The sequence below is a fragment of the Cervus elaphus genome, chromosome 25 (genome assembly GCF_910594005.1).
Source record: "Cervus elaphus chromosome 25, mCerEla1.1, whole genome shotgun sequence".
NCBI lineage: Eukaryota > Metazoa > Chordata > Mammalia > Artiodactyla > Cervidae > Cervus > Cervus elaphus.
Window position 1 is genome coordinate 39,761,852 of NC_057839.1, and position 13,485 is coordinate 39,775,336.

The 13,485-nt window shown below is 40.9% G+C and overlaps 1 long non-coding RNA gene across 2 annotated transcripts in view; it reads left to right on the plus strand.

Annotated features, from left to right (window-relative positions):
• Positions 1 to 13,485, plus strand: part of LOC122683544 — a 47,891-nt gene that overhangs the window by 11,946 nt on the left and 22,460 nt on the right. For both annotated transcript variants that reach the window (XR_006337775.1, XR_006337774.1), the window contains exon 2: positions 10,064 to 10,179. This is a non-coding gene — a long non-coding RNA (uncharacterized LOC122683544). The remainder of the gene's footprint in view (positions 1 to 10,063; positions 10,180 to 13,485) is intronic.

Below are 13,485 nucleotides of genomic sequence, written 5' to 3' on the forward strand. Positions count from 1 at the left end.
CCACCCTATAGCATCCTAACCAATCACATAATGCCACCATTCCAGTAGGAATTTTCTCTGTCTCGAGGCTATAAAAATAGGCTGCAAGCGTTCGGCTCACCCTTGAGTCACCCTGCTATTCTAACAGCATCTCTCACTCTAGTAAACTTTATTCTCCTTTTATTGTGCCTCATGTCTCAAAATTCTTTTCCAACTCTCACACAGACTGTGACAATATTGACTATAGTTCCCTGTGTTATGTAAATGTAAATGTGTTAGTCACTTAGTCGTGTCTGCCTCTTTGTGACCCTATAGACTGTAGCCTGCCAGGCTCCTCTGTCCATGGAATTATCCAGGCAAGAATGCTGGAGTGGGTTGCCATTCTCTTCTCCAGGGGATCTTCCTGATGCAGGGATCAAATCCAGGTCTCCTGCATTGCAGGCAGATTCTTTACCGTCTGGGCCACCAGGGAAGCCCTGGTGCTGTACAGAACAAATAAATCCTTGTATTTTATTAATTTCATATATGGTAGGGTATATTTGTTAATCCCAAACTCGTCATTTATCCTGAAGCTATGCCTCTGGCATTCTTTTTACCCACTTGAAATATCTGGCTTTCTCAACTTCTTATCACAGGGAATTTATTGTTTCTTTGCTGGCTTTTTAGAACTGTTTTCTTGGGTCTTCTGGATAAGATTGTTGTTCAGTTGCTCAATGGTGTTCAGCTATTTGCGACTCCACGGGCTGCAGCACACCAGGCTTCCCTGTCCTTCACCATTTCCCAGGGTTTGCTCAAACTCACGTCTGTTGCTGCAGTGATGCCATCCAACCATCTTATTCTCTGTTGTCCCCTTCTCTTCCTGCCCTCAACCTTTCCCAGCATCATGGTCTTTTCCAACAGACTGTAACTTGGTGTTAAGAAATTTTATTCTGTTGAGGAAAACTCCTCTCACTCTCAAGAACTGTATCATCCATCATGCTTGCTGTGCTGTTCACCTCACAATAAGTTCTCCTTTTTATAACCAATTATATCTTCATACCATCAGATTTAAATAAAAGAAAAAAATAGATGTGATTAGGGTGAGAAAAAGGAAAAGAACAAATAAGACAAGAGAGTGGACAAGGGCACAGATAATCTTCAAAAGGGTAGAAACTGGCTATGGTGGAAGCTGGGGTTTTGATTCTCATTAAGAAGTCATTGTGAACCAGAGGAAGACTCCTCTCTGACATTTTTCCTAAAAGGTCGATGTGACTTGTTCAGCTTCCTCAGCTCCACCAGTAGATTTCTGGTAGATCCCCACCTCTGTAGATTTCTCTGTCTTATTCTAGCACTCCTTCAATCCTATGGAAAGCTTAGACTTGCTAACATGTTTACATAAATTTTTCCCCTCTAAAATTTTTGAGGATTAAGTTTTCAAAATGCTTTTTCTTTACAAAAGAGTAAAAATTATAAAGGAAAATGTAAGTGCTGCCCTTCTATAGACCTTTGCGCCCCCAAACTTTGCTCTATCCACAACCAACAGCTTATTTACTTTTTTAAAAATAGAAGCATAGTGGATTTACATGTGCTATTTTTTGCTGTTCAGCAAGGTGATTTAGTTATGTATATGTACATATTCTTAAAATTTTTTTTTGCATTATGACTTACCACAGGATATTGAATGAATTCCCTGTGCTATAACGTGGGACCTTGTTGTTTATCCTTTCTTTATGTATTGGTTTGCATCTGCTAACCCCAAACTCCAAGTTTATTTGCTCTTTATGCAACAAATTTCTGTTGAGTCCCTACTCCATGTATGGCACTGTTTAGGTGGTGTGGATAGAGTGGTGAAGAAAGGAAAGGAGGTCTGGATGTGCCTGGAGTTTACATTCTAGTGGGAGATAGAGCCTCAACAAAGAAATGCGCATGGCTTCAGCAAGGGGCTCTGGATCTCACTGAGAGAGCTAGGAAGCCATTGTAGGGCTTAGCTTAACACAGACGGGTGAAGTGGTCTTTTTAAAAATCAACTCTAGGACTTTCTTAGTGGTCCAGTTGTTAGGACTCTGTACTTCCACTGTGGGAGACCTCTGTTCCATCCTTGGATGGGGAGCTAGGGTTCTGGTACAGACAAAAAAATCAAACTCTGGCTGCTGCATGAAGAATGGTTAACAGGGTGAGAGACTACTGGAAAAGCCTCAAGGAAAGATGATGGTAGCTTGGATTAAGGTGACTAACCAGAGAGATGATGAGCAGTGGATATCTTTTGAAAGAAGAACTGTCAGTCTTTGATGATCTTTGAATGAAGGGTATGAATGTAAGAGAGTAGTAACGATGGAACTAAAGTTTTAGGCTTGAATAACTGCATAAATAGAGTTTAACTGAAATGGGGTGGAAAGCTGAAGCTTTTGGTTAGGTGTAGGGAATGGAAGAGCTCTTTTTTGGATCCTCTTAGATCTCCAAATGCAGATGGCCAGGTGGCAATGGCATTCAAGAGAGATGGAAAGCCGGCATTCCATATTTGTCACACAGAATTAAGAGCTCCAGCTCTGCATGAACATGCCAAGGGAGTGCATGGGTGTGCATGGAGACAGAGCAGAAAGATTCATAACAAATGGAATGGAATAACTAAAAATTAAATCATTCAGTTTATTTTGCTTAACATTATACATGCTAGTACACCAAACACTATTACAAAGGCTGAAGTTATATCTAATGGAATCTCTATTATTCTGCTTCATACTGTTAGCCAAATTTTTCATAAGCATGTATTGGCTCAAAAAGGATGACACCAAGGTTTTTGGCCTGAGAAACTGGAAGACTGTGGTTGTAATTTACCAATTTGGGGAAGAGCGGGAACAGACTTGTATGCGGTGTGGGCAAGACAGGAAATCAAAAGATAATCAAGTGGAGATGTTGAATAGGCTGTTAGATATAACAGAAGGAACTCAGGGGCGAGGTCTGTTTGGAGATTAGATCTGCTGTTATCAAATTCTAGATAGTGTTTAAAGCTAGAGCACAGTTTGATACTAACAAAGTGGATTTTGTCTTCACAGGGTGTGAGTGTAGCTAGAGATAGATAATCAAGAATTGATAATCAAGGAATGGGCTGGGGGCTCTCCAATACCCAAAGATGGAAAAGATATGGAGGAATGGGAAGAAAGATCTCAAGGTAAGGGAGGAAAAAGCAGAAGTATGGTCTAATATGCCAAATTATTTTAAACATGTACTTAAAATACCAGTTAGTCACAGATTCTTTTGAAATTTAACGCAAGTGTAGAATCTGTTGTTTAGTCGAGAAGTCATGTCCAGCTCTTTTGCGACCCCATGGACTGTAGCTTGCTAGGCTCCTCTGTCCATGGAATTTCCCAGGCGAAAATACTGGAGTGGGTTGCCAATCCCTTCTCCAGGGGATCTTCCTGATCCAGAGATTGAATCAGAGTCTCCTGCATTACAGGCAGATTCTTTACCACTGATCCACCTGGTCTTATTTACATGGCCTCTGTATTTAATTCTAAATACCCCCAGGATTATATATACTTGCCTGCTTAGAAAATAAATATGTCATCCAAAGGATTTGAGAGTTGCTTTCTCAGACAGTAAAAACGTCTGTCTGCCCACAATGCGGGAGACCCGGGTTCGATCCCTGGGTTGGGAAGATCCCCTGGAGAAGGAAATGGCAACCCACTCCAGTACTCTTGCCCAGAAAATTCCATGGATGGAGGAGCCTGGTGGGCTATATAGTCCATGGGGTTGCAGAGTCAGACACGACTGAGCGACTTCACTTCACTTCATTTCACTTCCCAAAGGGATATTTTGGAATTATGTTTCCAGCTATACATTCCCAGCTAATCAGTATGGCACGTTGACCAGAGATTTTGGCTGGGTGTGATATGGGAAGCAGCAGACAGCAGGGCATGGCTTCTCAACTCCTGACTGCCATGCTGTTAAAGTCTCCATCATGATTTTGAAGGGTAGAGAGTGGGGTGAGGTTGGACTCTTTAAGCAATCACAAGGGAGCCACAACACTTGATTAGACTTTGCATTTCTTTATATTTTGAGGTTGTGTCAAGATCTTACCATGGAATTCTGAACCTGGGGTTGGAGGCGCTGTCCAAAGTGTCTTCTATGGATAGAACCTAGGTGTCCAGGAACTTGGATGTGAAAAATATTACAGCTTTCCTTTCAATCCTTTCATTAACTTTTTTTGGAGGGGGCTGCACTGGGTCTTAGTTGCCCCGCGGCATTGTGGGATCTTAGTTCCCTGGCCAAGATCGAACCTGGGCCCCCTGTATTGGAATGTGAATTCTTAACCACTGGAACACCAGGGAAGTCCTACTTTCATTAACTTTTAATTGAAATTCAGCAATTCTTTCACTTAAGAATACAGGCAACAAGCCATATTATTAGCAGTATCTGGACTTTGTCACTGTTATCAGTTCAGTTCAGTCGCTCAGTCATGTCCGACTCTTTGCGACCCCATGAACCGCAGCACGCCAGGCCTCCTAGTCCATCACAAACTCCCGAAGTTTACTCAAACTCATGTCCATCGAGTCGGTGATGCCATCCAGCCATCTCATCCTCTATCGTCCCCTTCTCCTCTTGCCCACAGTCTCTCGCAGCATCAGAGTCTTTTCCAATGAGTCAACTCTTCGCATGAGGTGGCCAAAGTATTGGAGTTTCAGCTTCAGCATCAGTCCTTCAAATGAACACCCAGGACTGATCTCCTTTAGCATGGACTGGTTGGATCTCCTTGCAGTCCAAGGGACTCTCAAGAGTTTTCTCCAACACCACAGTTCAAAAGCATCAATTTTTCAGCACTCAGCTTTCTTCACAGTCCAACTCTCACATCCATACATGACCACTGGAAAAACCATAGCCTTGACCAGACGGATCTTTGTTGGCAAAGTAATGTCTCTGTTTTTTAATATGCTATCTAGGTTGGTCATAACTTTCCGTCCAAAGAGTAAGTATCTTTTAATTTCATGGCTGCAGTCACCATCTGCAGTGATTTTGGAGCCCCCCAAAATAAAGTCTCTCACTGTTTTAATTGTTTCCCCATCTGACTGCCATGAAGTGACAGGACAAGATGACATGATCTTCGTTTTTTTAATGTTGAGTTTTAAGCCAATTTTTTCACTCTCCTCTTTTACTTTCATCAAGAGGCTCTTTAGTTCTTCTTCACTTTCTGCCACAAGGGTGGTGTCATCTGCATATCTGAGGTTATTTATATTTCTCCCAGCAATCTTGATTCCAGCTTATGCTTCATCTAGCCTGGCATTTCACATGATGTACTCTGTACAGAAGTTAAATAAGCAGGGTGACAATATGCAGTCTTGACGTACTCCTTTCCCAATTTGGAACCAGTCCATTGTTCCATGTCTGGTTCTAACTGTTGCTTCTTGATCTGCATACAGGTTTCTCAGGAGGCAGGTAAGGTGATCTGATATTCCCATCTCTTTAAGAATTTTCCACAGTTTGTTGTGATTCATACAGTGAAAGGCTGTGGCATACTCAATAAAACAGAAGTAGATGTTTTTCTGGAACTCGCTTCCTTTTTGGATGATCCAACAGATGTTGGCAGTTAGATCTCTGGTCCTTCTGCTTTTGCTAAATCCAGATTGAACATCTGGAGGTTCTCGGTTCACATACTGTTGAAGCCTTGCTTGGAGAATTTTGAGCATTGCTTTGCTAGTGTGTGAAATGAGTGCAATTGTGCAGTAGTTTGAACATTCTTTGCTTTTCTTTGGGATTGGGATGAAAACTGACTGTTTCCAGTCCTGAGGCCACTGCTGAGTTTTCCAAATTTGCTGGCATATTAAGTGCATCATCTTTTAAGATTTGAAATAGCTCAGCTGGAATTCTATCACCTCCACTACCTTTGTTCATAGTGATGCTTCCTAAGGCCTACTTGACTTCACACTCCAGGATGTCTGGCTCTAGGTGAGTGATCACACCATCATGGTTATTTGGGTCATGAAGATCTCTTTTGTATAGTTCTTTGTATTCTTGCCACCTTTTCCTAATATTGTGTGCTTCTGTTAGGTCCATACCATTTCTGTCCTTTATTGTGCCCATCTTTGAATGAAATGTTCCCTTGGTATCTCTAATTTTCTTGAAGAGTTCTCTAGTCTTTGCCATTCTATTGTATACTTCTGTTTCTTTGCATTGATTGCTTAGGAAGGCTTTCTTATCTCTCCCTGCTTTTCTTAGGATCTCTGCATTCAGATGGGTATATTTTTCCTTTTCTCCTTTGCCTTTTTATTTTCTTCTTTTCTCAGCTATTTGTAAGTCCTCCTCAGACAACCATTTTGCCTTTTTGCATTTCTTTTTCTTCATTGAACAAATCAAACACAAATCCTTTCATTCATAGACCTTATCTTCTAATGAGGTTGATCATAGTTTACTCAACCAACTTCCTAATAATGAATGTTTAGTTTTCAATCTTTTGTTATTATAAACAGTGCTCTAATAAATACTTTATATATATCATTTGATATAAATATATTGGTAGAATTCAATTCTAGAAGAGGAATTTCTGGGTCAAAGGGTATGTACATTTGTAACTGATATGATCAAATTATTCTTGGTAGAGGATTAATCAATTTATACTTTCAAGGATAATGTATTATAGTGCTGGTTTCTCCACACATTGTTCTATGTAGTTTTTTTTTTAAAAAATTGGCCATTTAATAGGCAAAAAATGATAAATCATTGTAGAGTTATTTACATATTTCTTCTAATGAATGATACTGGGTTTTTTTTTCATGCTTAAGAGCCATTTTTATTTCATATCCTTTGCCTGTTTATCTATTGATATCTATTTACCTTTTCCTGCTTACATAGAATAAATATATTATTAGGAAATGTTGGTCTTTTTCCCTGTGATTTAAGTTTCTAATATTTTGACCAGTTTTTCATTTATCTTTTGATTATTGATGGGTTTTGCTATACATAAATTTTGAATTTTAGGCAATTGAAATGATCAGTCTTTCTTTTTGTGATTTCTGAGAAGTTTTATGGTACTTCAGATTATGAAAGGACTCCAGTGATTTCTTCCTGAATTTTTGTTATTTAATTTGTTGAATTTAAATATTTAATATACCTGGAATTATCTTGCCATAATGTAAGGGCTCATTTTTTTCCCCCATATACTGCTCCAACACAATTTATTAAGTAATTTTTCTTTTCTCTATTGATATTAAATGTCATCTTTGTGACTAAATTTCCACATATATTTATGCCTATGTCTTCCCTGGTGGCTCAGTTGGTAAACAATCTGTTTTCAGTACAGGAGATGCAGGAGAGGCAGGTTCGATCCCTGGATTGGGAAGATCCCCTGGAGAAGGGGAATGGCTACCCACTCCAGTGTTCTTGCCTGGAGATTTCCATGGACAGAGGAGCCATGGGATCGCAAGCAGTCAGACACCACTGAGTGACTAACGCTTACCTTTCTACTCTGATCCATTGATCTGTCTGCAGCTTCAATGCGTCAATACAACAGTTTTAATTATTGTATCATCAGACTATCAAGACATTCTTTCACTATTTTTGTTTTTCACAATTGTCCTAGCTATTCTTGCTTGCTTATTTTTCTACATGGACTTTGAAACCAGCTTATGGATTCCAATATTTCTTTATTTTGCTGAGATTTCCCAGGGAGCCCAATATATAGCACATCTTTTCTCTGTCCAGATTATGGACACAGTGAGAAAAAAGGTAAAGAGGTAAGCATATGGGAAATAAAAAGATAACCTTCATTAGAGACTACAGCTGAGTTGATAGTGTATCTATAAGTGTACCTCCAAATGGCCCTATGAACTGATTCCAGAATTAGGCGGATGTGTTCCTGAGCCACAGGCAACCTCAGTTTGGGGACGGTTTCCCGAGGTGGGAGTTGTCCAGAGAAGGCTCTTGGCACCTTGATTCCACAATCCACGTGGTCCACCAAAAAGTTAGGAATGGAGCCAAACAGGTCTACTCTATTCTTCCTTAATTTGCCAGAAAAGAAGGAAGAGTGAGTGAGAAGTAAAAAGAGGCCTTGAAAATGAATCCTCCACAAGAAAGAAACCTGAGTCTTTCCCTTCTAACAATTTGGTGTTGGATGGAGTAAATTATTATTCCACTTTTTAAGGTGAGGTAGAGAGTACACAGGGATGTGAAGAGACACAGAGACTTCCATCTTCTACTCCAATTCACTCCATATGCAAAGCCTGGGTGGCCTGAAACAGATCCCCTCATTTAATCCCCTACGTTAATTTTTTAAAATGTATGTATTTATTTACTTGGCTGTGTCAGGTCTTAGCTGAGGCATGCAGGATCTTCATGGTGTCACATGGGATCTTTCCTTGTTGTGGTGCAAAAACTCTAGTTGTGGCTCACAGGCCCCAGAGGACATGGTCTCTGTAGTGGCAGCGAGGGCTCTGTGTTGCTCCCCTGGCATGTGGCATCTTAGCTCCCCAACCAGTGATCGAATCTGGGTCCCCTGCATTAGAAGGCGGATTCTTAACCACTGGACCACTAGGGAAGTCCCTTTTCTATGTTAATTATGCTGGTATTTTCCCTCACCCCAATGTAAACTTAACAGAAACCATAAAAGATGAATTTCCTCATTGGTTTTTATTTTTCCTCATTGACATGATTTATAGATAATATAGTCTCACAGGCAAATAATCCTCAATCCAACCTCGCACTGCCTCCGTTTGAAATTTCAACACTGAGCTCAATTTTTTTTCAGTTTCAGGAGAGCATCATCTATCTTTCTGGGCACTATCACATAGCTTGTTTTTATCTCAAATTAATTAACTCTGAAGTGACGCCAATTTCCATGCATGGTTCCCTCTATGTTGTGTGTTTTTCCTATCCTTGATAGTATCTGTGGGATTATTGCTGTGGACCCTAACACAAGTATTCTTGCCTGGAGAATTCCATGGACAGTGGAGCCTAGCAGGCTACAGTCCACGGGGTCGCAAAGAGTTGGACACGACTGAGCAACTCTATAGCAAGTACAGGTAAAACTGAAGCAGAAATACCCCCCAAATCATCTCTGACTTTCTGAAGTTGAAGCTAGAATCACCTGCCTTACACTCATCCCACTCCCTGGGATCTGGTTGCACTAAAACTGATTGAACATGCCTCTTCAATCATCACTTAGCTCTTCCTAATGTACATACTCCTCTAGGTGATGGATCAATCTTAGCCCTCCAACCCCTGCACCTCACCCCTGAGACACTGACTCTATGGAATTCCAGGGCAGGGACATTATATCTAAACATACGCTCTGAAACAAAATAATGCTTACTTTTAATTAGATATGTTAACATGGTAGGTTCCCATAAGAAAAGAAAGAATAATCTTAAATGTATATCATTACTAGAATCAAAAGAGAAGAATGAATTTACTTTTGAATGTACTGATGAAAAAGGATTCAGCTTTATCATGTAACCTCCTAAAGAACTAATAAAAGTCATCATTACAACAAGCTTTTAGGGTGTTTCTCTCTGTGTGTGGAGGTTTTTTTTTTCCTAAATCATTCTCTGTCTTAGTCCTACTGAGCTCAAGTACACTCCATCAGAGAGCTTGTTAATGTTCATCACAGCATCTGTGTTGTATTTTGGGAGGTCCATGGAACTTAATTAGAAAGAAACTTGGCTTTAATTTCTTCTTTTAGTCCCCCCACTTGAACAAATAAAGACTGGCTGTTTGAAGACCCATTTGAAAAAATCGTTTTCAGTTTCCTCTTGATCTGTGTTTATTGCTAAAAGTTTTCCCAGGGGAGGGCTGAAGGCAACCCTAGAACAGTTCAGGCGTTCTCTTCTATTCCTTTTCTATCGCAGAGCTCCAGATAAGAGCCCTGAAGAAGGGAAGACAATTCAGCCGTCACAGCAGGATGTCAGTACTTTATAATAACCTCTCTCACAGCCCCAAGCTCTCAGCACTATTCGCTTTGTACTAGTACCCTTGACACCGTACAAAGGAGACTTTGAACGTCCTTGGACCCCACATCCCTGCTGAGACCCCAGGATGCAGGATACTGCCCAGCAGTCTTCAAAAAGCCCCCTAATTTTATTTTTGTTTCTGATTTCTGGGTTGGATTTCTGGGTTGGAGTCTTCTGCTTGAACAAGGGGAAGAACAGCTGTGTAAATAAATGCAGATGAGTACAACTGGCTGCGTGCTTTCCCCAGCTGCCTGCTCCACTTACATAGGCTCTCTGCCGATTGCAGGTAAGATGGATAAGGACACGGACCCAAAGTGCACACTATGTGTTATTCTTCAGAGAGAAAATTGTCTGGTATTAAGCAACTGGGAGACTTTTCTATATAAAACAGGGATGCAGTGCTGCTGGCTAGGCAGAAGCAGTTAACTATATCATCTGATTGTAGTTAGGAACTTCCAAAAAGCCTGCTTTCCTGAAACCAATTGATATTTATTCAACAAACATTTATTGAGTATCTACGACATGAGAAGCATGTTTCTAAGTGTTTATGGGGAATCTTGGCAAACCTCAGTGAGGTCTGTCTATGCCTTCAAGGCTGTGGATCAGAGCAAAGGGATAAACAGTGATTAAAGGTATAGTTTCTGAAAGCAACTGGCCTAGGCTTGAGTTCCAACTCCATTATCTACTAGCTGTTTGGCCCCTGGCATGTTGTAAACCCCTTCTGAACTTCAGTTTCCTCATTTCTAACATTATTTTCCCACGGTATCATTGTGAGGGTTAAATGATGTGATGCACAGTGTCTGCTACTTGATAAACTCTCAATATAAAGATTAGCTATCATAGTAGGTAGAATATGGACTAAGCTGCAATAACAAGGAGACTCCGAAATTCAGTAGTACAGAGTAATAGAAATGGATTTTCTCTATTTGAAGCTAAGAGGTCTAGGACTATAAAAATATCTCTGCCATTTTCAAAATATAGTTTCATCTCTAAGGCCAAGATGGTGGCTCCAGCCCTTGCCCCATCCTTGCCAGCAAGAAAGGGAAAAGGTTAGAGGAGGGCATGCTAATTCCTTTTAAGGGATTAAACTGGAAATGGCACATTCTGTTTATGGTTACATGCCATGTGCCAGAACTCAGTCATATGCTTGCATCAAGCTGCATTAAAAGAGTGGCTAACTGTAGCGTCTGGCTGGCCATGTGCTCAGCAAAAACTCATGGCTTCCACTGTGTGAAATGATTGGCGGTGAACCATCTCTGCCATAGCTATCACCCTTACCTAGCCATAGGATCAATGACAGTCGTATTGTGTGAGCCTCAGGAGATCACAGGATAGATGGGGTAAGAAAAAACATTTTCAGTGGAGGGAGGGAGAGCTTGAAGGCATCAATGAGGGGGCATGATCAGCATGCTCAGAAGTTCAGATTATTAGGAGCATAGCATGTAATAGCAGCACTACGTGGGAAGAAAAGCCAGAACAAATGCTAGCAGAAGACTATGAAGGGTCTGAGACAATTGGCTGGTACTTTTCAGGCAGTGAATGAAGAGATAGTACAGCTTTTTTTTTTTTTTTTAGCAGGAGAGGGGGAAGATAGAGGATGTGGTTTGAGAACACATATCTGACAGGGGTGAACAGGCAAGGATGTGAATGGTCAATGGGTAAGTCATTTCAACAAATCAGTGATGAGATTCTGAGGGCCTGAACTGGGCCAAGGTGACGGTGGGATTTGTCAGGTGGAGCCACGTGGAAGGCACTTTCTGGAATAGAATCAAAACTATATGATAACTGATTTGAGTATGGGTATGAGGAAAATAGGTCGAGTGACTCAAATTTTTCAGCCTTGGTTTTTGTCAGGAGGATAATGCTATTAGCAAGGACAGGGAAGCAGGGAAGAGGAGAGAAAGAGCTAGGATGGGGTAGGGTTTTGAAAGCCAAGAAAGGAGAAAGCTTGCTGCCATCTTTGTAACTGAATTTAATTTTGGGGGGTAATTGTTTGATGTCTGCTGTAGACATTAGAGCATGTGACTGTAAACTCAGGTATACTGCTGCTGCTGCTAAGTCGCTTCAGTCATGTCCGACTCTGTGCGACCCCATAGACAGCAGCCCACCAGGCTCCTCCGTCCCTGGGATTCTCCAGGCAAGAATACTGGAGTGGGTTGCCATTTCCTTCTCCAAGGTAAACTCAGGTATAGCTGCATAACAAACCTTGAGCATTGTGGCATAAAATGAAAGCTTATGTATCATTGTTCTTCATGGTTCCAAAGGTTGACTGGGCTCAGCTAGTGATTATTACTCAATATCTCTCATTCAGCTATAGTCAGACAAGGTCTGGAGTTGGAATCACTCGAAAATTCACGTCTGGTAGTTGACAGTGGCTATCAACTGAGACTTTGGCTGAGACTATTGACCAGAACACCTCTATGTGCCTGTGACCTCTGCACATGGCCTCAGCTATTCACAGCATAGTGACTGGTTTTCAAGAACATACATCCTAGAGAAAAGAAGGAGAAACTGTACAATATTTCTGCTAAGGGCAGAGTCACACAGGGACATTTTCACTGCATTCAATCTATTAGAAGTGAATCAGTAAGGCCAGCCAGTGCTAAGGGCTTGATGGGAGGACTGTTGAATTTGTGGACATGTTTTAGGTCATCATATCTGTGAGGACAGGGGTCCAACCTGTCTTTTTTTGAACCATGATATTTTACGGGAAAAGTTACATATTGGGTAGTCAATGAAAGTTTGTTGAACAAATGAATGAAGAGAAAAATCAATGTTTCAGTGCCACAGAGGATTGAGGCAAAGAAATATTGGCCCTTACTCTAATCATGTACAGTTGTGAGAGTTGGACCATAAAGAAGGCTGAGTGCCAAAGAATTGATGCTTTTGAATTGTAGTGTTGGAGAAGACTCCTGAGAGTCCCTTGGACAGCAAGGAGATCAAACCAGTCAATCCTAAAGGAAATCAACTCTGAATATTCATTAGAAGGGCTGATGCTGAAGCTGAAGCTCCAATACTTTGGCCACCTGATGTGAAGAGCTGACTCATTGGAAAAGACCCTATTGCTGGGGAAGACTGAAGGCAAAAGGAGGAGACGGTGGCAGAGAATGAGATGGTTAGATAGCATCACCGAGCCAATGGACATAAATTTGAGCAAACTCTGGAAGCTAGTGGAGGACAGGGAAGCCTGGTGTGCTGCAGTTTATGGGGTCACAAAGAGTCAGACACGACTTAGCAACTTAACAACAACTGTTTAGTACTAGCTATCCACCTATATAGCCATCACTTCTACATGAGAAACTTGATTTTTAGCAGCTGCTACTAATACCACTGGGAGCATAAGAACATCACAGTTCCTATTTATTGGGCCACTGGCTCCTGAATATGGCAAAATGGATCTGAGATACAGTAAAAAATAAAGTGAATCATATTTTAAAATTTATGAATTATTTGAGCAAAAGTTGGTTTCAAACAGTCAACACCCAATCTAACAGAAAGGAGCTCCAATTAGCTGTACAAAAGAATTCTACAGGCAAGAGGGAATTGGAAGAAGTTATTAATATATGAGACAAAAAACAGGTTGGTTACTGCA